Raw genomic sequence first — 25634 nt, 5'->3', positions numbered from 1 at the left:
TAAACATTCTATACAAGTATACCATTTTTCACTTTTGTATCAATTTTTTACTGCATCTTTTCTATGTTTAGATACACTAATACTCACTACAAAGAGTATACAGTATAGTAATATTCTGTACAGTTTTGTAGCCTAGAAGCAATAGTCTACATCATAAAGCTTAGGTGTATATTAAGTTATATCATCTAGGTTTGTGTACGTGCACTATCTGATGTTTGTATGATAAAATCATGTCATGACACATTTTTCAGAACATATCCTCATTGCTACGTGATACATGACTGTGTTTTGAAATGCATTGCTTAAGCACAGATGATGCAAAGGTTAGATTTCTCTCTTTTCTTAGTTAATATGTTGTGTTTGCTGAAGGAAAATTACCTGCTCAAGATGTGTCTGCTTGTCACGAATGCAAGTTATGACTAAGATGTCTGTGGAGAGTCTCATGAGAGGGCTAAATTATCCTCAACCATGACTAGAACTTCATGGTTTCACCTGTTAACACTCCTTCTCAAGAACCATTCTCATTTTAAAATTACCAAGAACCATCTTACTAATAAGAAAGATGAAGCAGATAAACAAAAATATCAATGATACCAGTAGGTAAGTCTGCATGAATGTGTTTTTAGTTAACATAATTTGAAAAGAACTTGTTTTCCTACAGATGAAATCAGCTTGCTTGTTACAATAAAATTTCTGAAAACCCTATTTTTTTGCTATATTGCTTAACAAGACCTTACTTTAATTTACAACATATTTCAAATTGATTATTATTTAATTTTGTTTATACTTTTGCTTATGGTTACTAAATGTCTTCAAAGTAACCCCTTCCTTCAAATTACTTCATATCTTGCAATGAAGTACACAGGGCAACAGTCGGCATGGGGTCCAAGGGTCCAATTTAGTCCAGTGTCCAGTGTTAGACAATGCAATAAGATGATGCAGTCAAGATAACATATCTTCAAGGTAAGAACCTCTGTGAGTAGGGAGTATATTATTAATTTCTTTCTAAATTATGCTTAATATCAAACTAAGGGTTTTGTTTTACTAAAAGAGAGTTTATTTTCAGTTATCTTTGTGGGTCATCTGTGTTGATGCTCCATTTCTTCTTTATTGTGATCCAGTTTGAAAGAACAACCCTATCTGGGACATGAGAGTCATCTGGCAGAGAAAATAGAGAAATGTTGTACAACCATAAAATGAATAAATTTTCCATAAAGCTAATAAAAATCTACTTATCTGTTACTTATTTTTTAAATCTGATCATTCTATTAGTTGAAGCTAGTAATGTAGCAAAACCTGATGTTAATTTAGAGAGAAATATACTCTCACTGGTTACCAAAGAGGGTCCCAGAGGGAGGAGCAGCAAATCTGTTGGAACAAATAATATAATCTACTACAGGAGGATTATGAAAAGAAGCAAAATATTTTCTTTCCAAGATATATCTAATTGTCCCTTCTTCCTTATGAACTAGATTGCTTTTGGAAATATTTATTTAGACATTAAGAAAATTGAGCTACTTAATGGTTAATAAAAGCTGTCCAAGTATAAAATCAATCACATCCTAACTTCAAACTCATACTTAGTACTGTATATAAGCATCTCAACATTGTTAAAATGAGTATGATACTAAATCTGGCTTAAAATGAGGCAACTGGACTGCAGCTGGCAGTATCTTGATTTACAACTACATCATATATATTTTTTTCTATTTATTTTTGTCCTTACTCTTTACTCTGGGCAGATAGAGTTAAAGGCAAAGAGCAGAGGCTTCATTTAACTAGCTGAACAGATGTCTCAACCCACAGGATAGAAGATATTTTCAAAAGCTATGGCTTTAACTTTGCAAGAACTAGAATCTAAAGCAAGAACCTATTTTTAATTCACAAATCTTGGCTAAACTGTAATACACACAAGCAGGCTGAATGAGCTCTCAGCAGACAATGGTGAAGACAGAGGACAGCAAGCGGGCCAGATGGCCTTCACAAATACTTTCAAGGGATCAGGAGCCCTATGTATGGATAAGGGAAGTAGTAGGGACCGAAGATAGAGAAATTACCTGGGTTACCTCATTAAATTTAACTTTTTAAATAAAATTTTAAGAAAAGGTAACTTAAAAAATAAGCAAAATGTTCAATTAAAAAAATAAAAATAAATTACCTGGGTGATCAAATTTCAATTAGCTATTTAGTCAGTAGTAAACTACTTAGAATAGGAAAGGTCGCATCAGCAAATATAAGGGCTCGAGAGTTAAATTGATATTGTTAATGATGAAGTAAGTACAGAAGAAAGTTTGCACCCATGTTTGTATATGTCATACCTATTACACCAAATTTTAAGCATACAATTTGATAAGGCCTAATACCTTTTTTTAAACAATTTTTTTTTTTTTACATCTGAAATATGGAAATGTTAACCAGAAGCAGTAGATAGATTAGATTCTGGATAAAAGTATGAAGATGGAGACAAAGAGTGAAGCTCAAGGACTTACTTTGTGAGAAAGGTAATTGGTCAAAATATGAAATAATGAAATACTTAATCTCTCACATACTTTAGAATAGACAGAAATGAATGAAGCGTGTTTGATAGCATACAATTTAATTTTGTATTGAGACTCATGGACATAGATAAGAATGCAGTGGTTACCAGGGTGAGGGGAAGGGAGGAAAGAGAGGGAGGTGGGGGATGGGAGGAGCATAAAGAAAACCAAATGAAAGGTGAAGGAGGACGATTTGACTTTGAGTGATGAGTATACAACATAACCAAATGTCAAAATGATCTGGAAATGTTTTCTTTAAATCTATGTGCTCTAGTTGACCAATGTCACCCTGTTAAAATTAATTGTCTAAATAAAATTATTTTTATAAATAAAAATTAAATTTAAATAAATTCAATTTTGTTTTGGATGTTTATCAAAACTTCTGTATAATTTGGTTTTTAACATCCTTTCTAATTTTGTTGTTCTCTATCCTGCAACAGAGCATACTCCTCTCATAATTCCATTAAGAAACCAACTTGTCTTACTTGTATAGAGTTACCTGAACTTGTTGAAATACTTGATATATTTTAATAGACAGATTCTTAAAGGATAAAATTAGGAAATATTTCCTCGTATAAAAAAAAAAGTCAAGGAAAAAAAGACTTTAATTCTTGGACAAGAAATAATCAAGCTTGGAGTAAGAGTTCAGCATATTATTCAAATTGTGTGAGCAATGAAATGAAAAAATTAACAGAGTGGTGTTGAATGAAAAGGACACTATCTAGTACAGGGGTCCCCAAACTATGGCCCGTGGGCCGCATGCGGCCCCCCAAGGCCATTTATCCAGCCCCCGCTGCACTTCTGGAAGGGGCACCTCTTTCATTGGTGGTCAGTGAGAGGAGCATAGTTCCCATTGAAATACTGGTCAATTTGTTGATTTAAATTTATTTGTTCTTTATTTTAAATATTGTATTTGTTCCCGTTTTGTTTTTTTACTTTAAAATAAGATTTGTGCAGTGTGCATAGGGATTTGTTCATAGTTTTTTTATAGTCCGGCCCTCCAACGGTCTGAGGGACAGTGAACTGGCCCCCTGTGTAAAAAGTTTGGGGACCCCTGATCTAGTAATAGCTGAATATTTGAAATATCCAAATATTGATTACTACAAAGATTTCTTTTTTTTTTATTAAGTGAGAGGAGGGGAGGAAACCATAATCCCGCATGCACCCTGAATGGGATCCACCCTGCAAGCCCAGTAGGGGGCGGTGCTTGGCCATCTGGAGTGTTGCTCCATTGCTCAGTAACAGAGCTCTTCTTAGTGCCTCAGGTGGAGGTCATGGAGCCATCCTCAGTGCTCAGGGCCAGCTCACTCTAATTGAGCCATGGCTGTAAGAGGGGATGAGAGAGAGAGAGAGAGAAGTGAGAGGGAGAAGTGAGAAAAGCAGATGGACACTTCTCCCGTGTGCCCTGACCAGGAATTGAACCCAGGACATCTACATGCTGGGCCGATGCTCTACCACTGAGCTAACCAGCCAGGACCAGAAGTTTAAAATACAATGGCATGTAGGCAAATTGTTGGTGAGAATTTTTTTTATCTATATATAGTTTAGATTGAGTTGTACACAATGAAATGGCAAGCTAGTAATAAGACCTCAAAAAGGAGCTTATGCAAGCCTCAGGGAGAGAAAAGCTGAGTCAGTACATGAGTGTCAGGCTATCTTATCTTAATAATAGTTTACCATAAGTCTCATGATCCCTTCTTCATAAGCATACCCAAGTGTGTATAAGTTACATGGAAACACAATGGTGAAAATTTTTCAATAATGTCAAGTGCAGCTTAAATATGAATCAATAATCTTTAGGAAAATAATTTCAGTTTAGCTGTGGCTCTTTCACATAGGGTTCTTTATATGATAAGAAAAAGATATTTCTTTAATGACTTTAGGGGAAAAGAGGGTTTATTACAAGAGTATCTCTTCTTGAGTAGTTAAAAAATATTGAACTAGGCCTGAGGAAGGGCTGTCACTACAGAGCTCAAACATCACTCTTTCATCTCTCTTCCTTCAATCTTGCTCTTACTTTTCTTCTTTCCTCTCTCAGGGGTTATAGATTCTCTTTTGTTTATTCTTTTCATCATTCTCTCTCAACAGCTTTCTTCACATAATCATCTTTTACATACCATATGGCTGCCAGACCTTTATCTTGGCTTTTTAGTTAAAAGCCTGGCATTTACTATATATAATTGTTTTTATAACTCTTAGTTTAAGTTTCCAAAAAAGGAAGGCTGGCTGAGCTTACTTCTATCTGAGGACAGTTTGTAGATTGGCCAAACATGAAATCAATGTCCATTTTAGTCCATAAACAGGCAGCATTTTTCAACAACTGGAGCAAGAAGGGAACACTGAATGTGCTTGAATGGCAGGGTATGTGGGAGTAATATATAGCAAAGTTTTCTGGTTAAAATGAAATCCAGAATATGGCTGAGATAGAAGCACAGAGGAGTATTTGAGCATCTGTACTATGAAGTCAGACTACAGATTTAAATCACAGCTCTTCAAACCTCACTCATCCTTCTTAAACCTGTCAAATGGGTAGATAGAGAGGATCTTCATAAATTAGTTACAAGACTAAAGTTAGATAATTTATGTGGCAGATACCTAATAATTATTCAATAAATATTAAAAACCAACAAGAGGAAAAGGTCACCGCTTACACAGAAGTCAGAGGAAAGAAGAAAAATTGAAGTCACAATGAGAATTCGAGAAAGGAGAAATAAGAAAATGGCTTTTTCTTATAAAGACTTCAACCTTCATGGCTAAGTAGACTGTCATCTGAAGCAATCTCTAGTGATCTTAGTCTGATATGACCACACACAGGGTCCTCGGATTATGACAGTTTCAACATACAATGTTTCGAGTTTAAGATGCTCATTTCCATAAAAACTTTAAAGAATTGAGATGTGAGTGTTTTGGCTTACATAGTTAGCATTGTACTTATAGACTACATGGGAAACTAGTTTGGTTGCGCATGGCAGAAGAATGCGCAGTACAGTCAAGTATTTTTATGTCCTTTTCCTTTTTCTGTGGCTTAGTTGTGTTTTTATGTCCTAGATTATGATTTTACGACACTGTTAGGACAGGCTAGGGTGTGTTTCAATTTACAACAAAATTCAGGTTATGTCACTGTAAGGCCAATAACCTCGGCCACCAACACCGCCGCCTGGCCCATACAGGTTCGCATTTGATTCGGACAGATGGTAATGAAACAACAGAGCCAAGAACTGGCGGGCCATTACCTTTAATCTTAGCTTCTACTCCGTGGGAGAGAAAATACACACAGTGGGAAAATACTTCCCTTTCCATTCAGGGCTCCCAAAGCCACTGACTCATCCGAGTATTCCTATAATTAAAAGCCCCACCAGCTTATTCGCCTCTGTTTCCCATCTCCTTCTCTTTGCATAAACTCTGCATAAACTGGCTTCTCCTTCAGCACTCCTCCAACTTGGCTGCTTCTCCTCTGCAGGGCTGATGGCAGGAACGGAGCGAGCGAGAGCCCGGGTCTGTTTCATTTTATAGTGTAGAAAATTAAAGCCTTTAAGCCAATATACAAATAAGGAAGTCTCTGATACAAAGCCACTTATCTGACGCAGAAATGGGATTCCTCATGAGGCTGCACCACCCCACATCATGCAACAGTCAAGGGTGTGGGAAAAAGCTCAGTTTTGAGCAGATCTTAGTATTAAAAGGGTGAGAAAGGCTTAATCTTAAAACCAAGCTTTAGGCTATAAGGACCTTGCCAACCTACAGCCCGTTTCCCACACCCAACGCAAACTATAAGTGAGCAAACATATATATCATATTTACAAACTTATTTTTCTAACAATTACTGTGGTAGGAACTGGGTAGTAAGCCGAGGAACCTCTGCAATTCTATATGAAAATACTAAAGGTTAACCTCAATGACAGCAACCTACTCAGAACAATGGCGAGTGACATTTTTCAATATTTACACATTATATAAAATATAAACAATAGCAATAAACATGATAGCATTTATTGAAGATTTTCTATGTGTGTGGGCCTATCTCAAGTGTTTTACATATATTTATATATATTATTCCATTTACTATTTAGTTCAAACCTAGAAGCTTTTATTATCATTATTTAGGTTATAATTATAATGCTTTGAGGGGAACACAAGATAACCTCGACTCTACTTTGAAAAAACATCTTTCCAAGAACTTTCTTCAGAGATTTTACACGTGAGTACTTGGAAATATACTTTCTAGCCCATGAGGTACAGAGTTTAAATAATTGATTAAAGTAGCAAAGGTAGCAACTAACTGAGGCAGGGTTCACAGCCTGACATTTTGCAATAGATAAAAAGGTGTTTTGTTTTGTATTTTAAGATTGTATTTATTAATTTTAGAGAAAGGGTAGAGAGAAAAAGGTGGGAGAGAGGAACAGGAAACATCAACTTATAGTAGCTGCTTCTCATATGTGCCTTGTCCAGGCAAGTCTGGCATTTTAAACCAGCAACTCAGCACTCCAAATTGATGCTTTATCCACTGGCCACCACAGGTCAGGCAAAATAAGTGTTTTTTGTTTGTCTTTTTAACTGATTACAAAAGGAATCCTGGAAAGCAAAACAAGTAGTTATTCAAAAACAATAATTTGAAATCTTAGCATAAACTGTTTCCTTTGGCTGTTTCCTCTGTGATAGAAAAGGCTTTTGAGGAGTTTGGCGAAATTAGCCAAAACAGAGCTGGAGTAACCTAAACAGGAAGCTGGCCATCCCTAGCTGCGGGTGATCTCCGAAAGGCCTGAGGCTTCCTCTGCTCCAGCAGACAGGAGGGACTTGGGGCTGGATAATCTTCGGATTCCTACCTCGCTCTTTCACTGCTGGTTAGCAGGATCAGATTTCATTCCCTCATTATTCTCCACCCTCCAACCCCGTTTCTTGGTCTGTTTAAAAGGAGAAGTGCAAAAAGCAAATCATCTCTTCAATGCTTTGAGGGGAACACAAGATAACCTCGACTCCACTTTGAAAAAACATCTTTCCAAGAACCTTCTTCAGAGATTTTACACGTGAGTACTTGGAAATATACTTTCTAGCCCATGAGAAATAATGTTTATTTCTCTTTTGTGTGGGAGAAAGCAAGGTACTTACTGAGAAGTAAAGAGGGGTAGAGGAGGGCCACTATCAGTAACCCTAAAATGAAAATTGACTCCTTTCTATAAGCAAAGTAATTTTATATTGCAATGCAAAATGAAGTTCTAATTACTCAGCACTAAGTTCTTAAGCAAATATATATGTAATATATATTTTTAAAATTATAAACAGTTTTGTAAGGATTTGGTCAGATGTAGCCTTTTCTATCATTTTAAGTGTGTAGTGGCAATTCTTCACCAATTATGTCTATTTAATTGAAATTTTCTGAAGGTATGGTTTACCTTTAACTCTTATTCAGTAATGTGTAAACAAATATAATAGAGACTACCGGATAGCCTTATGTTTAAAGAAACTTCTTTCATCGCCATTAATTAATATTTAAAATCAGATATAAACATTAGAAGTCTTGTAATCTAAATTATTTTATGCCAACATTAACAAATATCTTATGGAAATATCTTACAAGTCTCCAAATACCAAAGTTCATATTCTAAGGTACTTAAATAAGAATGTATATGATCAAGTCAACATGTAAAACAATTATGTAAATTAAAGCAATAGATTATATACCTACCTACATTATGTACTGTCATGTTCTCATTGGTTATGAAACTTTGCTTATGGTAGCAAAGGAAAGCACATAATATAGAAATACATGACCACAGATCTATGACAAAAATTATTAATTATGGAAAAAGATCATTCGTACGAGAGTATTACCAAAAATGAGGCCAACAGCAGTTTCATGTAGATAAATAGAAAAGGTCAGCAACAACCATCCTGTGACTCAGAGCTCTGGAAATTAAGCACAGAAGGACTTTGTAATATATGATAACGTACACACAAAGGGCAAAACCCAAGCAGAAAACATACAGTACAGATAGTGATAATTTTAAGTGTAAAAGTATAATATTTACATCAGAGGGGACAAGTTGCATCAATTTTGATTTATTGCAAAGTTGTAAAAACTAACAAAATTCTTTCATAAAACATTTTTAAGATTCTTTTAAATCACCATACTAGTGCCCGACCATTGCAAGACATGCTATCCATATTTCACCTAGTTCTTAAACTAAAGGGTGAATAATCTCTTTGAAAATGTATTGGAGTATGAAAATTTTAATTTGGAATCTATTGGCTAATAAAGTGATATAAAATATTCATAGTGATCTATAGAGATTAAAAAGTATTGATGTAAATACAGATAATTAACATTAGAGATGTAAAAATGAAACTTTAAAATACTAAAGTAAAAACCAAATTTGTCTTCAGGTGACCATAGACTCTTGTTGGAGAACTTTATGACTTTTCTTTTTTTTATTAACTGGTAGGTAGGGAGGCAGAGACAGACTCCTGCATGTGCTCCAACCTGGATCCATCTGGCAAACCTCCTACTGGGTAATGCTCTGCCCATCTAGAGCCACTGCTCTGTTGCTCAGCAAACGAGCTATTTTAGTGCTTGAGGCAAGGCCATGGAGCCATCCTCAATACCCGGGGCCAACTTGCTTGACCATTTGAGCCATGATACAAGAGGGGAAGAGAGAGAGAGGGGAGTAGAGGGGTGGAGAAGCAGATGGTCGCTTCTCTTGTGTGCCCTGACATGATATAGAACCCAGGACTTTCACATACTGGGCTGACGTTCTACTGTTGAGCCAACTGAACAAGGCCCTTTATGACCTTTATACTACTAATTGGTTACCCTCTACTAGATATGCTGACTTGGACAATTTTTTTTAAAGGTGTTGTCTGATATCTTTAAACATTTGTTTTTTTGTCTAATGACTAGATCAAAATCCTTTGGGGGAATATGACTCTTGTTCAACTGAATTATACCATTAGTTGGTGCTTGCTGACCTAATTGATCGTTCAAAACTCTAGCCTTTATTTGTTTATTGGTAGTATAACAATTTCAATTGAAATTATCTACTGTTGCTCAATTTAAAAATAATAATAACCTGACCTGTGGTGTCATGAAATGTGTCGACATGGAATGCTGAGGTCAATAGTTTGAAATTACGGCTTGCTCAATCAAAGCGCACAAAAAGAAATGACAAGTTGGTGCTTCCTGCTCCTCACCTTCGCCTCCAGCACTCTCTCTCTCTAAAATTAATAGATAAAATCTTTAAAAAAATAATCTATGAAATAGAATATTATTTATGTATTCAACCATGGTTTTTATAATACTAATTTATTTCATCCTTAAGAATTAACTTCCTGATCTGAGTTATATCTCCCTTATTCCAATTCACAAGATAATTACACAGGATGACAAACTACTGGAGGAAAAAGGCCAACCTCAAAGGCTTTATTTATTTTCTAGCAATTTAACAAAATTGTAGATGTGCTGTAGGTTCTTTAGAAATAGTTAATTAAATTCATAGTCACAAACTTAAGACAGACTTCAACTGATATCTCTATGTAGTAGAAGAAAAGAAAGCAAAGTAAACAGCCAAAAATAAATAAATAAATAAGGGATAAGAATATGAAGGGGGAACGGAAGTACTCAGAATACAGTTTTTTAATCTTTTTTTAGTATAAATTAAATCATTAATTTATTCTTGCTATGTAAACATGATTTAAGAACTATACTACAATCCAATTTATCTATCTCAATAAAGGCTGTCTCCTTTTTCTGTTGTTTACTATCTAAAATACTTAACTTGGAAAATTTAATTTGCAGGGTTGCCATTTTTAAATTCATTATAGCTTTTATACAAATATACCAATACTATAATTTTTTGATTGTTAGTCTATATATTAGGAGAAATCTGAATTTAAGACATGGAGTGACTATTGAAGTTCTTGTTTCTGAATATTAATCTCACCACAAATTAGAAAGGTTCAGGTTACTCCAGAGAGTCCTTTTTATGCTAGACATCTTTCGTGGATCTCTGAGATCCTCAATAATTGCTTTCTTGGTGTGATACATCATCTCCAGAAGCCCAGTCTTCCCACTTTTTCTTTCTGTGTCTTTATTTCTCTTAAGTGTCAGGTGCCATGTATTGATAGAACCAGAGCCTATGATTCAACTACCACAAGGCTGAGTGAGGGTGACCTAATCATTTCTACTTTTCTTCTTTCCAGAAACAATAACAAAAATCACTGGACCCATGTTAAATTTACTATGTTAATCTCTCTTCAAGCCTTCCTTTGGGATTCAATGTTCTATCTAAGTTGGAATAAGCACTTTACAAGTTACTTTAAATACAGAAGTAAAAGGACACCGTGGTCTATAATAGAAGTCCCAATGCTGGATTACTTCTGTTCCAGTTGTTCCATCTGGTGGACCACAGGTCCCTGAGGAAACATGGATCCATGCAAGGAATTCCAAAACAAAATGTGATGATAGCATCCCCTCTACCCTGAATAAATATCATATGATGCTGATTAGATTATTTCAACATGAGGAATGTGAATGTATCACTTAATATGGCACAGATAAAATGTAGTGTTCTTTTTAGCAAGGATAATGTGCCACTGACGTTCATTTGGTCTACACCATCACTCTGCTACCAACCTCAATCTAGCTCTCCAATTTGTGATTCTTTTTTTAAAATTTTTTTTTAAATTTATTCATTTTGGAGAGGAGAGGGAGAGACAGAGAGAGAGAGAGAGAGAGAGAGAGAGAGGAGAGACAGAGAGAGAGAAGGGGGGGAGGAGCTGGAAGCATCAACTCCCATATGTGCCTTGACCAGGCAAGCCCAGGGTTTCGAAACAGCGACCTCAGCATTTCCAGGTCGACACTTTATCCACTGTGCCACCACAGGTCAGGCTAATTTGTGATTTTTTCAGCATCTATCACATCCTTAATTTAATAATAACCCATTTCTAAGCATCATTCCTCATTTTCCAAGGTTTAGAAATGGGGCAAATCTCAGCAATGGGGTAAATATAGAATAATAGCATTTAGTGCTAAATTTTGTTAATATGTTTAAAATTTATTTAGAAAACTTCTAGGTATCCCAGGAAATGAATCAAAATGATTATATAAAGCTATGATATGTATTCTTGCTCTTTTTTGTGCAACTGATTTAAAATATACAAAAATACAAGATGAACGAATTCTTTATTTATGCCATATGAATGAATCTTGAAAATATTATTCTAAGTGAAATAAGCCAGACACAAAAGAAAAAATAGTGTGTGATTTCACTTATATAGAATATCTAGAATAAGCAAATTTATAGAGACAGAAAAGAGATAAGACTGACCTATGGTGGCGCAGTGTTGACCTGGAATGCTGAGGTTGCCAGTTCAAAATCCAGGCCTGTTGTGTCAAGACACATGTGAGAACCAGCTGCTACAAGTTGGTGCATACTGCTTCTTCCCCTCCTTTCTTTCTCTCTCTCTTTCAAATTAATAAATAAAATTTAAAAAGAAAGTAGACGAGAGGTTACCAAAGTCTGGAGAAAGGAATGAACAGTGAGTTACTGTTTAACAAATACAGAGTTACTGTTTGGGTGATGAAAAATTTGGGGAATAGTGGTAATGACTGCACAACATTGTGAATGTAATTAACACCATGGAGTTGTACACTTAAAAATGGTTAAAAATAAGCCCTGGCCGGTTGGCTCAGTGGTAGAGCGTCGGCCTGGCGTGCAGAAGTCCCGGGTTCGATTCCCGGCCAGGGCACACAGGAGAAGCGCCCATCTGCTTCTCCACCCCTCCCCCTCTCCTTCCTCTCTGTCTCTCTCTTCCCCTCCCGCAGCCAAGGCTCCATTGGAGCAAAGATGGCCCGGGCGCTGGGGATGGCTCCTTGGCCTCTGCCCCAGGCGCTAGAGTGGCTCTGGTCGCAACAGAGTGACGCCCTGGAGGGGCAGAGCATCGCCCCCTGGTGGGCATGCCGGGTGGATACCGGTCGGGCGCATGCTGGAGTCTGTCTGACTGTCTCTCCCCATTTCCAGCTTCAGAAAAATACCAAAAAAAAAAAAAAAAGATAAAAAAAATGGTTAAAATAACAAGTTTTGTTCTATATCTATTGTACCATAATTAAAAGATAAAAATAAATAAGAATTTAGCTTGAAGAACTCTAAAACCACAGTGATCTCTTTATATTTTTTTAATTAATAGAATAAAAAGTACAAATATTATAATACTGGCATATCTATATTTTAAAAAAAGGAAAACAGGATAATCCTATTTTCATTCATGATACAAATTGAAATGAATTTTTACCTAGTTTTTTGATGTACTGGGGGTTAATGTTTTTTATTCATAACATCTTTTTGGGGGAGGGGGTGGTATCAGTGTAATTCAGACTTGACAGAATGAAATTACAAGTAATCACTTCCTTCTGTTAAATTTTCTAGAAAAGTTAATGTAAAATTGGTATTATTTCTTCTTTAAATGTTTGGTAACATGCCTGTGAAACTATCTGTAATTGAAGTTTTCTTTGTGAGGTTATAAATTACAAAATTCAATATAAAAATGTATAGAACTATTTAGGTTATCTATTTCTTCTTGACTGAGTTTTGGTAGTTTCAAGAAACTGGCCCATTCATCTAAGTTGTCAAATTTGTTGGTATAAAGTTCTTCATAATATTTCCTATACTAGAATTTGTAATGTGAAAACTATAGTTCTTAACATTAGTAATTTGTGCCTCTTCTCTTTTCCTTATCTCTCTATGTCAAAGTTAATCAATTTTATGCATTTTGTAAAAGACCCAGTCTTTGGTTTTATTTTCTTTATTGCTTTTCCATTTTTATATCATTGATATTCACTCTAATATTTTTCTTTTTCTTGCTATAAATTTCTCTCTAAATATTACTGTGGCTGTGTTTTCATTTTTATTCAATTCAAAATATTCTGTAATTTTTTTTTTTATAATTTCTTCATTGATCCATGAGTTTTTTAGAAGAATGTTATTTACTTTCCAAAAATTTGGGGATTTTTAAAATATCTTTATTATACTTATTTTCACCTTCATTTCATTAGTGTCTGAGTAAATATTTTATATGGATGAAATAATTTCTAACTTATTGAGATTATTTTATGGTCCTGAGTAGGATCTCCCTTTTAATGTTCTGTGATAGTTTAGTCCTTTTTTTTTTTTAATCCTGTTTCAATTTACATAGTTTCTATCATTATGTCTATTTTTCCTGTTATGTCTCAACTGTTTATAATTCCATCTAGGGATTTTTTTCATCTCAGATATTACCATTTTCATTTCTAGATATTTGGTTGGGGTTTCCATACCCTTTCTTTACTTAATGCACTTTTCCCCCCTGCTTCTTGAACATATGGAATGTAGTTAAAGTTACAGTTTTAATATCTTTGCCTACTACTTCTATTTTCTGTCATTTCTGTGTCAAATTTGACTCTTTTCATTGTTATATTTTATTGTTATTTACATTACTTGTAATTTTATTGGAATGCCTGATGTTATGAATTTCATTCTCTTGGGTACTGGAATATTGTATGTATTCCTGAGCTCTATTCTGGGATGCAGTTTAATTACTTGGAAAGAGTTTGTTATTATTTTACCTTGCTGGTAAGCTGAGCTAAACAAATCAGAGAAATGTTTATTTTGTGGTTAATTTTCCCCCAGTACCGAGGAAAACGACCTTCTGACTACTCTACTTGATAGTCTATGTGAGATTTTTGCAATTTAAGACAAAAATTATTTCCAACTTTCCATCTGTTATACATGTTATCCACTCTAGTCCTTTCAGGTGGTTAATTATGCAAACGAGTGTTTTTCTATCATGCATGCACTGATCAGTATTAAGTTAAAAAGACTTAAGGGTCTTCTAACCACCTCTGCCTCTCTCTTGCTATACATAGATCTCTTTACTGTTTAGTACTCTGCCCTGCAAACTCTAGCTGCCTTGAGTCCCTGCTTTGTCTCCTCAATCTAGGGAGACCACTGAGAAATTCCAGAGCTCCCCTTCCTGAACTTCCGTGTGAAAACTGTTTTCAGTCAGTACATTGAACAAATGTCAGCATGCAGGGCTGAACTCTTATTTCCCAACTTTTGGGATCACTGTTTTTCACTGACCATTATTTAATTAGTTGAAAACCATCATTTCATATATTTTTGACTTTTATATTTTAAGTTGTTTCAGGAGGATAAATCTATTTTCTATTAATCCATTTGACTGAAAATGAAATGGTTATGTTTTAAAATAATATTTTAATGATATCATAAAAAGTAAAAACTGACCATATAGAAAGAGAAATTTTAAGAGCATATAAGCCAGGGGTCCCCAAACTACGGCCCGCGGGCCACATGCGGCCCCCTGAGGCCATTTATCCGGCCCCCACCGCACTTCCAGAAGGGGCACCTCTTTCATTGGTGGTCAGTGAGAGGAGCACATTGACCATATCATTAGCCAAAAGCAGGCCCGTAGTTCCCATTGAAATACTGGTCAGTTTGTTGATTTAAATTTACTTGTTCTTTATTTTAAATATTGTATTTGTTCCCGTTTTGTTTTTTTACTTTAAAATATGTGCAGTGTGCATAGGGATTTGTTCATAGTTTTTTTTATAGTCCGGCCCTCCAACGGTCTGAGGGACAGTGAACTGGCCCCCTGTGTAAAAAGTTTGGGGACCCCTGATATAAGCTGTAATTCATAGTTTGCCTGGACAAACACATTTTTGCCTGCTATATTCTAGGAACTATGTTAGATAAGTAAATACATTTACTTATACATGTTTACACAATGAAAATCATAAATTCACTATTTCTACAAAATATGATAATTATTTTATCTCAGATAAACAGTTTGTTTCTTTATGTATTTCTGATAACAGTACTTGTTTGGGCAACTAATATCTTACTGTCCTATATGTTAGATGACGAACTACAAGCTGAAAACCAATCAAGTTGCCACTTATTCAACAGGCATTTTCAAAAATATGAGTATTTAGTGTTATTTCCCTAGTGCCCATAGAGGTTATAAGGAAGTAAAAGATTGGCTTTCCTAATTCTTTTCTAAAATTTTTCTTATTTATTTTTGACTTTGGAGAGAGAGGGAAAGACAGAGGAACATCAATCTTTTCCTGTATGTGTCCTGACCAGGGATTGAACCCGCAACCTCTGTACTTCAGGAAGAAGCTCTAACCAACCGAGTCATCTAGCCAGGGCCCCTGATATAATTTATCACTTCTTATAATTATCTTTCCTCTCCTGCTTCCTGGCTATTTCCACATATTGAAAGCTAGGAAATGTTAATTGATAGCACAAATTCAAGTTTTCTCTTTTTATAAAAGGAAGATTAGTGTCAGGTGCTTTCTGCTCAATTATTTAGAACAATTGAGTCAAACGGATAATCTCAAATGACAAATATGGTAGACAATTTTTTTTAAATTAAGTTTAGTGAGAGAAGCAGGGAGAGAGGGAGAGAGAGAGAGAGAGAGGACTATCAATGAGTTCCTGTAGGTGCCCTGACCAGGGATCAAACTGGCAACCTCTGTGCTCCAGGATGACACTCTTAAGCAACTGAGCTATCTGACCAGGGCAGTAAACAAAATTTATATTTAGCATTAGAATGTGGTTTTAGAATTATGTGACAGTGTGTACGCCATGTATCTTATTTGAGCTCTGTGGTTTTAAGGTCAGTTGTATAGTCCTTGAGGAAACAGGTATACAACAAAGAAATCATTATGGCATCCACAGTCTGGTGCTAGGGTGGACTATCAAAAAATTGTGAGGAAAGGAATTTATCTTAAAAACACCCAGGCTCTCCTTTTAGTGCCAATTATTTCATTCTAGCTTTACGCTTCTCTCTTTTTGTATGTTTTTCTATTAAGAAATACCCAAAGAATGTACCAACTGAGGAAAGATGTTTAGTCAGGAAAGTTTAGATTAGTCTCAGTTCACATGGCAAGGGATTTTTATGTGGTCAGCTCTGGATGAAACTCCTTTAAGCCATTTTAAGTTTGTATTTATTAATTTTAGTCCGTAAAAAAATAAAAAGTTTCTGAGTTACCAGTGTTTACCATATCACTATTATGCCAACGTTACTCCACTGCCACTTACCTGCACTTCATATTATTATCTTCTTATTCAGAGGCCAGAGAGATATAAGTGATAGCTATCTTTCTTCACAGGCATTCACTCACCTGAAAAGACATGAGCATTGATTTGTTCTACAAACGTTTATTGAGCTCCTGTTAGGTACCAGGCAGAACAGACATAATTTACACATTTAAGGACAGAAAAGACAGATAGTAAGCAGATAAACGTATACCAATACGTTCAGTAGTTAAAAACAAAGGCATGAGAAGATCGAACATAACCATGGAGCCATTTTGTCTCAGGTGCAAAAGGAAGGATGATGAGAAGACATCATTTGGGCAGAGGTTTGATATAAAAGCAATATTTCCATAGAATTCATAAGATTGAGTCAGCGCATGATTCTGTGCTTCAGTTGAGAATGTTTCTACAGCTTTTCAGTAATAGTGATAATGACCGCCTGTTTTCCTAAAATCTTGTAGCAAATGTTACATAGTTAGCATCCAGGCACTTAGAATCATTTTTTACAAAATTTATTATTCAAAATTATGAAAAAAAATCTCCAATTTTGAAATAAAACTTTTGAGTTATTTCATAATTAGCCCACACAACATGCTAGCTGAGAGAAAATTATCCCTGAATTTCAGTGGATAAGAATTGCAGTACCATCTGCTCTCTAACGTAAGACTTGTGATTACAGCTGACAGTAGAAAAGGTGTTAGGCAGTGAGGGTTTATTTTAACTGCCAAGTCTTTCCCTTCTTGTGAGCTTAAAAAGACCCTTTCTTCTTAGAAGAGATTTACAGAGAACAATTATTTTCTCAGAACAGATGTTCTCTCAGGAAGCAACAACAAAAAACAGAAGAAATACTTGGGAGAACTGCATCTTAAGTGTGCTTCTTATATAAGTGATTTATCATTTCCTGTAAGAATGTGGTAGGCCATAGCCAGTCCTGTCTCAGGCTTAATAGTGCAGCAAGAAGTAGAACATTGAAGTCTAGCTTTGCAGAAGGAAATAATTGGCTTACATATTAAAAAATACTCTTTGGAGCTCATACATCTCCTCTTCCCACAGCCTAACGATAAAAGGGAAGTGACCTCTGTTCTTAGATAAATTTACTAACCAAGTTTAGAGCCACTTTATTAAAAAAATAGGTCCCACTAAGCACTAAAACATTTCTTCCCTAAAATTCCTTTGTAGAAACCATACCCCTCAGTATAATTGTATTTGGACAGGGCTTTTAGGAAGTAGTTAAGGTTAAATAAGGTCATAAGGGTGATCGAATAGGATGGGTGGCCTTTTAAGAGGAAGAGAGAAAACTATATAGGGGTCGTGCCAAGGAAAAGCCTTATGAAGATAGAGGGAAGCCAAGAAGAGAGCTCTCACCAGGAACTTGATCAGCCAACACCTTGATCTTGGAGTTCCCGAACTCCAAGACTGAGAAATAAATTTCTGTTGTTTAAGCCAGTCAGCCTGTTGTATCTTGTTATGGTAGCCCCAGTAGACTAACACAGCTCCTGTGAGCTATATACACACAATAACTTCTATCCTTCCCTAGTGTAGCTCCATTTTAAGGCTTTTTGGCTGGTTGGAAGTGAAAGCGAAGAAAAGCCACCTTAGCTAGGTCTAATTCAGCCTTCTTGCCAAACCTTAAACCTGAAGAAGATCATTGAAAGTTGCCCATCTTTAGCATTAAGGCTCTTTTGTTCATTTTATTTTACTTTTTTTAACTAGCTGGCCTATAAACATAAACTTCATTTATAGCATTGGATGCTCAGAGTTCAAGAAGATTTACCCTACCAATATGGTCGAGAACACAATTCCATTGTAAGATGACAACTGATTTAATCAATTCTGTAATACCGTTTAAAAATCTTTACTTACCATTTTTATGACAATAAACCACACTAATTAATACATGAATTAATGTATAGATACAATTTTTACTAATATTTAAATTTTCTTTCACCAATACTTTTTTAATCTAACAGTATAAAACAATTATCAAAGACATTTGCTTCAGAGTCAGTTATACCTAAATTGTCACTTAGAAGCTGTTTTCTTGGAAAAGTCATTTTGTCATTTAAAATCACTGTTTATTTCTTCTATCAAATGAGGTTAACAACATATCTTAGGGCGAGTGCAAGAAACAAAAGAAAAAATAATAATAATAAAGGTTCATTAAGGGAAACTTATTTGCATTATGATTTATTATTATTAAAATAACAAACTGTAATTAACCTCCCTATGGTAAAAAAAAAATAGTTTCAAAGTAGGTATCTAGAGAGAAAATCTAAAAGATTTAATCTACAACATGAAAATTGATCCCAGATAGTTCAAGAGCTGACTATAATGACATGTTTGAAATCGGGCTTTGATAAAATAAGAATTTCTTCTTTTCATCTCGATTTTTAGCCAAGATGTATGTGTTGTTTCTATTTCCTCTAAACTTTGGGGGGAAAAGAAAATATGATACTTAACATATTTTCAAGTACCTCTTTTAAAGATGTTCCCTTGCCCTGGCTGGTTGGCTCAGCGGTAGAGCGTCGGCCTGGTGTGCGGTGGGACCCGGATTCGATTCCCGGCCAGGGCACATAGGAGAAGCGCCCATTTGCTTCTCCACCCCCCCCCCCTCTCTGTCTCTCTCTTTCCCTCCCACAGCCAAGGCTCCATTGGAGCAAAGATGGCCCGGGTGCTGGGGATGGCTCCTTGGCCTCTGCCCCAGGCGCTAGAGTGGCTCTGGTCTTGGCAGAGCGACGCCCCAGAGGGGCAGAGCATTGCCCCTGGTGGGCGTGCCGGGTGGATCCCGGTCGGGCGCATGCGGGAGTCTGTCTGTCTCTCCCCGTTTCCAGCTTCAGAAAAAGAAAAAGAAAAAAAAAAAAAAAAAGATGTTCCCTTGTGTAGGCTTGTTTAATTTATTCATTCAGGAGTTGAGTACTGGGTGAACTTCTGTGTCTTATACCCAGGTGCTCTTCTCTAATATCTTAGGCTTGGGCCAAAACCTAACTTCATATATATATATATGGCTAGAATGATGTGAAAGTATTTACACAGTAGTAATATAATCACGAATGAAGTATAGAGTTTAAGCCAGGAATAGAAAGTATTTAGGCAACTCAATGAATAAAAAATGATAATAATGAGCCCTGGCTGGTGGCTTAACGGATAAAACATCATTCTGGCACCCCAAGGTCACACCTCCATTCTCAGTCAGGGAGCACACAAGAAGCAATCAATGAGTGCACAGTTAAATGGAACAACTAAGTAGAACAGCAAGCTGGTGCTTCTCTCTCTCTAAAAAATAACATCATAATGACCATATTAAAAAGTATAATAGTTATTGGGTTGTACCTGCAGTATTAGCCTACCATAAAAATCCAATATTTATCCTGAACCTCTTTTAATATTGCCTAATCATCTTCTTTAAGTAACAATAAAGGTAATCTTTCAAAGAGAAATGAATTAAAAAGACATAATTAACATATTTAATTATATCTTCCTGAATTGGATTTGGTCTCTAGTCCATAAATCTTATTTAATTTAAGGATGCTTTGGAAAAATCCAAGAGCTAGTCCTGCCTGTCACTTAATAAATCATGTTATTTCCAACATCAATTCTGTATATCTGCTCCAGTGGCGGCCCAATATGGTCAAGATATGGAAACCTAATAGATGAGATACCATTTTTTATTGAATTTATTGGGGTGACATTGGTTAATGCAATTATATCAGTTTTAGGTGCGCAATTCTATAAGAAATCATCTGCATGTTTTACTGTGTATTCACCAGCCCAAGTCAAGTCTCCTCACATCACATTTGTCCCTCCTTTCCCTTCTTTTACCTCCTCCTGCCCCCATTTTCCCTCTGGTAATGACCATACTGTTGTCTCTCTATAAGGTTTTTTGTTTGTTTGTTTGTTTGTTTGAGGTTTTTTTTTTTGCTTAATCCCTTTTTCACCCAGCTACATAACCCCACTCCCCTCTGACAGTGGTCAGTCTATTCTCTGAATCTATGAGTCCATTAGTTTATTGTGTTTATTAGAGATTCCACATATGAGAGAAATCGTATAGTACTTGTCTTTCTCTGACTGGTTTATTTCACTTAGCATAATTATATCCCGGCCCATTCAGACTGTCACAAAAGGTAAGATTTCCTTCTTTTTTTTTTTTTTTTTTTGTATTTTTCTGAAGCTAGAAACGGGGAGAGACAGTCAGACAGACTCCCACATGCTCCCGACCAGGATCCACCCTGCACGCCCACCAGGGGCGACGCTCTGCCCACCAGGGGGCGATGCTCTGCCCCTCCAGGGCGTCGCTCTGTTGTGACCACAGCCACTGTAGCACCTGGGGCAGAGGTCGAGGAGCCATCCCCAGCGCCCGGGCCATCTTTGCTCCAATGGAGCCTCAGCTGCAGGAGGGGAAGAGAGAGACAGAGAGGAAAGAGAGGGGGAGGGGTGGAGAAGCAGATGGGTGCTTCTCCTATGTGCCCTGGCCGGGAATCGAACCTGGGACTTCTGCACGCCAGGCCGACGCTCTACCACTGAGCCAATCGGCCAGGGCCTGATTTCCTTCTTTTTTTAAAGTCAATTAGTCTTCCATTTGTAAATACAGCACAGATTTTTTATCCATCCATCTACTGATGGTCACTTGGGCTGTTTCCAAATCTTGGCTATTATAAATATTTCTGCAATGAACTTAGGGGTGCATATATTCTTTTAAATTAGTATGTCAGGTTTCTTCAGATATATTCCCAGAATTGGAATTGTTGGATCATAAGGCAGTTCCAGTTTTAATTTTGGGGGGGTAACTTCATACTGTTTTCCACAGTGACTGCACCAAATCTGCATTCCCACCAACAGTGCGCAGGGGTTCCTTTTTCTCCACATCTTCATCAACACCTGTTGTTTGTGGATTTATTGATGATAGCCATTCTGACAGGTGTGAGGTGATATCTCATTCTAGTTTTAATTTGCATTTTTCTAATGATTAGTGATGTTGAGCAGCTTCCTTTCATGTATCTATTGGCCATCAGTATGTGCTCTATGTAGAAGTATCTATTCAGGTCCTTTGCCTATTTTTAATTAAATTATTTTTAAAAAATTTAGCGTCATAAATAAATAATCCTGATGCCAAAATATAGCAATGACTCTGTGTTCCAGGAATTTGGGCAGAAGGTAGGCCCCCTAAGGATCAGCCAAATTGAGTGGATGAAAGTAATAAACGCCACGAGAATCACATTAGCCACTGCTGAGCAGAAAATCGGAGTTATTCTTCAAGTTATGTATTTTCCCTTTTCCTGGTTGTCAGGTTTTTGTCTCTCCTGTCTTTCATTGTTACACCATGAATAAAGAAGCAGCCAAAATGTAATTTCTTTCTTTTAGACCTGGCAAAATACTCCTTTTGCTTAGAGATTAATAGTAAAGCTTTTAGGAAGAAAATGTTCAACAATATGTGATAAAGAAAATCTGAATTAAGAAGTTTAAATTATATATGCACCATACTGATCATATATATTATACATAAATGCAATATTTGATTTTCCAGATTAACTTAAAAATGATAAAAATAATGAGAGTATACCCCAAAGTGATAATAGATCATAACTGTCTACTATTTGTGTCATACCTTTTCCAAGATGATGTACTAGAAATCTAATGCTATAATTATAGCCTACTATTGGTTTTTCCATAAACAGTAATACCACCTCTTTACTAGAATTGTTCTATTCAGGTATTCTATTTCACCATGATTCAGTTTTAGTAGGAATTTATCCATTTCTTCTAGGTTATCCAATTTGTTGGCATATAATCGTTCATAATAATCTTAAGATCTTTTGTATTTCTGTGATATCAGTTGTAACATCTCCTCTTTCATTTCTGTATTTATTTGAGTCTTCTCTCTTTTTTTTCTTGGTGAATCTCACTAAAGGCTTGTCAATCTTATTTACCTCTTCAAAGAACCAGCTCTTTGTCTCATTTCGGTATTGTCTTTTATCTCTATTTCATTAATTTCTGCTCTAATCTTTGTTATTTCCTTCCTTCTATTAATTTTAGGTTTTGTTTTTCTTTTTCTAGTTTTTTTTTTTTTTTTTTTTTTTTTACAGGGACAGAGAGAGAGATAGATAGGGACAGACAAACAAGAACGGAGAGAGATGAGAAGCATCAATCATCAGTTTTTCGTTGCGACACCTTAGTTGTTCATTGATTGCTTTCTCATATATGCCTTGACTGCGGGCCTACAGCAGACCGAGTAACCCCTTTCTGGAGCCAGCGACCTTGGGTCCAAGCTGGTGAGCTTTTTGCTCAAGCCAGATGAGCCTGCGCTCAAGCCAGTGGCCTTGGGGTCTCGAACCTGGGTCCTCCACATCCCAGTCCGACGCTCTATCCACTGCGCCACCGCTTTTTCTAGTTCCTTAAGGTGTAAAGTTAAGTTGTTTATTTGAGACTTTTCTTGTTTCTTGATGTAGGCTTTTATTGCTATGAACTTCCCTTTTAGCACTGCCTTTGCTATATTCTGCAGCTTTTGGGATGTTCCATTTCCATTTTCATTTAAATCAATGTATTTTTTATCTTTGATTTCTTCTTTGACTCATTGTTTGTCCAGTGGTATGTTGTTTAATATCTACCTATTTGTGAATTTTTCAGTTTCCTTCATGTAATTAATTTCTCATTTCATATCATACTATTGTAGCTGGAAAAGATGCTTGATATGATTTCAGTCCTCTTAAATTTAAATAAAAGCAAATAAAACATGAGACATATTTTGTGGCCTAACATATGATCTGTCCTGGTAAATGTTCCATGTTTCATGTACACTTGAGAAGAATGTGCAGATGAACTGTTAACGTCTCTGTTCTAATGTGTCGTTTATTGCGAGGTTTCCTTATTGGTTTTCTGTTTGGATGATATAGTCATTGATGTAAGCAGGATATTAAAGCCCAATATCATTTTTGTATATACTGCCTATTTCTCCTTTTAGGTCTATTAATATTTGCTTTACGTATTTTGTTTGTTGGGTATATAAATATTTGTAAATGTTATATCATCTTTGTCAGTATGAAACACCTATCTTTGTCTCTTATTACAGGTTTTGTTTTAAAGTTTATTGTGTATGATATACTGTATTTCCCCATGTATGAGACGTCCTCATGTATAAGACACACCTTAATTTGGGGGCCCGAATTTGAAAAAAAAAATGTATTACATAAAGTTATGGAACTCAAGCTTTATTCATCATAAAATTCATACAACTCATCACTGTCAAAATTCTCATCCATTAAGCTTGTCCTCATCTGTGTCTGATGACGAATCATTGTCTTCAACAATGAGAGCAAAAACAAGCGCGAAAATGCAGTAACTGCATGTAAAAAAATCTACAACCACTGTATAAGATGCAGCCAGTTTTTAGAGCTCAAATTTTTCGAAAAGGGGTACGTCTTATACATGGGTAAATATGGTAAATATGGCTACTCCAGCCTATTTTTTTTTTCATAAAATCTCGTTTTTTGTTTTTTACTTTCAGTCTCTTTGTGTCCTTACATCTAAAGTGAGTCTTTTGTAGGCAGCTTGTAGATGGGACTGGCTTTTTCATCCACTCGGTCACCTTTTCTTTTGATTGAAACATTTAGCCCATTTAAAGTATTTATTGATAGGTATGTGCTTATTACCATTTTGTTAATTGTTTACTAGCTGTTTTTGTAGTTTCTTTTTTTTTCTGTTGCTTTTTGTGGTTTGATGACATTTTTAGTGGTATATTTTTATTTCTTTGTCTTTATCTTTGGTGTTTTCAGTATAGGTTTTTGCTTTGCTATAGGTATATATTGCTATATGGAAATTTCATGGTAATCACAAAGGAAATACATTTATTTTACCTAATTATCAATACTTATTTTCTTATCCCACCTTTCTTTAGTCATTTCTCCTACACTCTTGATATCTCTTTTGATTGGATTTCAGCAGTTACCCTTGTCTTCCTCCTTTGATTTGGAAAAGACCTGTCACTTAAACAAAATTTTATAAATATGAAACATACTCCATTCATGTTATTTTTTTTTCAAATTTTTGTCTAGACAAATTTTTAATTGAAATATTTTATACCTCAAGAAAAGTGGAATAAGCAAAACAAAGGATACAATTAGAAAATAATATATGGAGGGATGGCCATTCCATCACCTTTGTTTCTAATCAACTCAATTTTGGTGGGATTTGTAGAAATAAATAAAACGCATGGCTATATCCAGAGGTCCACACAGCAATCTAATTTTAGTTTACAAAGCTTATCCTAATTTATTTATCAAGTATTACTTCTCAGTAATTATTTTAGTATTGACAGTAGAATTCTGAATATTATACAAAAAGTCAACACTGAAAATGGAAAATGCTTTAGTTATAGAGAAAATAAACATATAAGAAAATATATAAGTGATAATAAGTGCTATTCAAAAAACAAAACAACGCATTGCTGGTAGAAATGTAAAATTATGCAGCTGCTTTAGAAAACAGTCTGGCAGCTCCTGAAATGATTACACAGAATTATCATCTGACCTAACAATTCGATTCCTAGGAATATATCCCAAGAGTAATAAAAACATATGTTCACACAAAAACATATTTTTAGCACAGATGTTTATAGCAGCATTATTCATTACTCATAATATTAAAAAGAAAATAGAAAAAGTACATTGGTTCATAAACTAAAAAAATGGATAAATTGTATATCTATACAATAGAACTTTTGAGCAATAAAAGGAAATGAGGTACTATATATGCTGCAGCATAGATATACCTTGAAAACAGTATACCAAGTGAAAGAAGCCTGACACAAAAGGTCATATATTATAGTATTCTACTTATATGAAATGTCTATAATTTGGCAATATAGAGAGACAGAAAGTAAATTAATGGTTTCCTAGGGATGTCAACATTGGGAAATTGTGTGGGAGGCAGGAATGTGTAAAGGGTGGGGTATTTCCTTATGAGTAATAAAATGTTCTACAAATTGATTGTGGCAATGTTTGTATAGCTCTGTGATGGC

General features: G+C 35.5%; 1 protein-coding gene across 2 annotated transcripts in view; it reads left to right on the top strand.

The window, feature by feature from the left end:
* The first annotated feature begins 6694 nt into the window (after positions 1 to 6694).
* Positions 6695 to 25634, top strand: part of TFPI (tissue factor pathway inhibitor) — a 54066-nt gene continuing 35126 nt past the window's right edge. Inside the window, exon 1 of one of the 2 annotated variants that reach the window (XM_066345372.1) lies at positions 6695 to 6735. The gene's annotated coding sequence lies outside the window, so the exon portion shown is untranslated. Of the gene's footprint in view, positions 6736 to 7276; positions 7562 to 25634 lie in introns of those variants that run through there. The other variant, XM_066345374.1, reaches the window with a different exon arrangement.

This window comes from Saccopteryx leptura, chromosome 7 (genome assembly GCF_036850995.1).
Source record: "Saccopteryx leptura isolate mSacLep1 chromosome 7, mSacLep1_pri_phased_curated, whole genome shotgun sequence".
Taxonomy (NCBI): domain Eukaryota; kingdom Metazoa; phylum Chordata; class Mammalia; order Chiroptera; family Emballonuridae; genus Saccopteryx; species Saccopteryx leptura.
The sequence above is the reverse complement of the archived record's forward strand: the minus strand, read 5'-3'. Positions and strand labels throughout refer to the sequence as shown.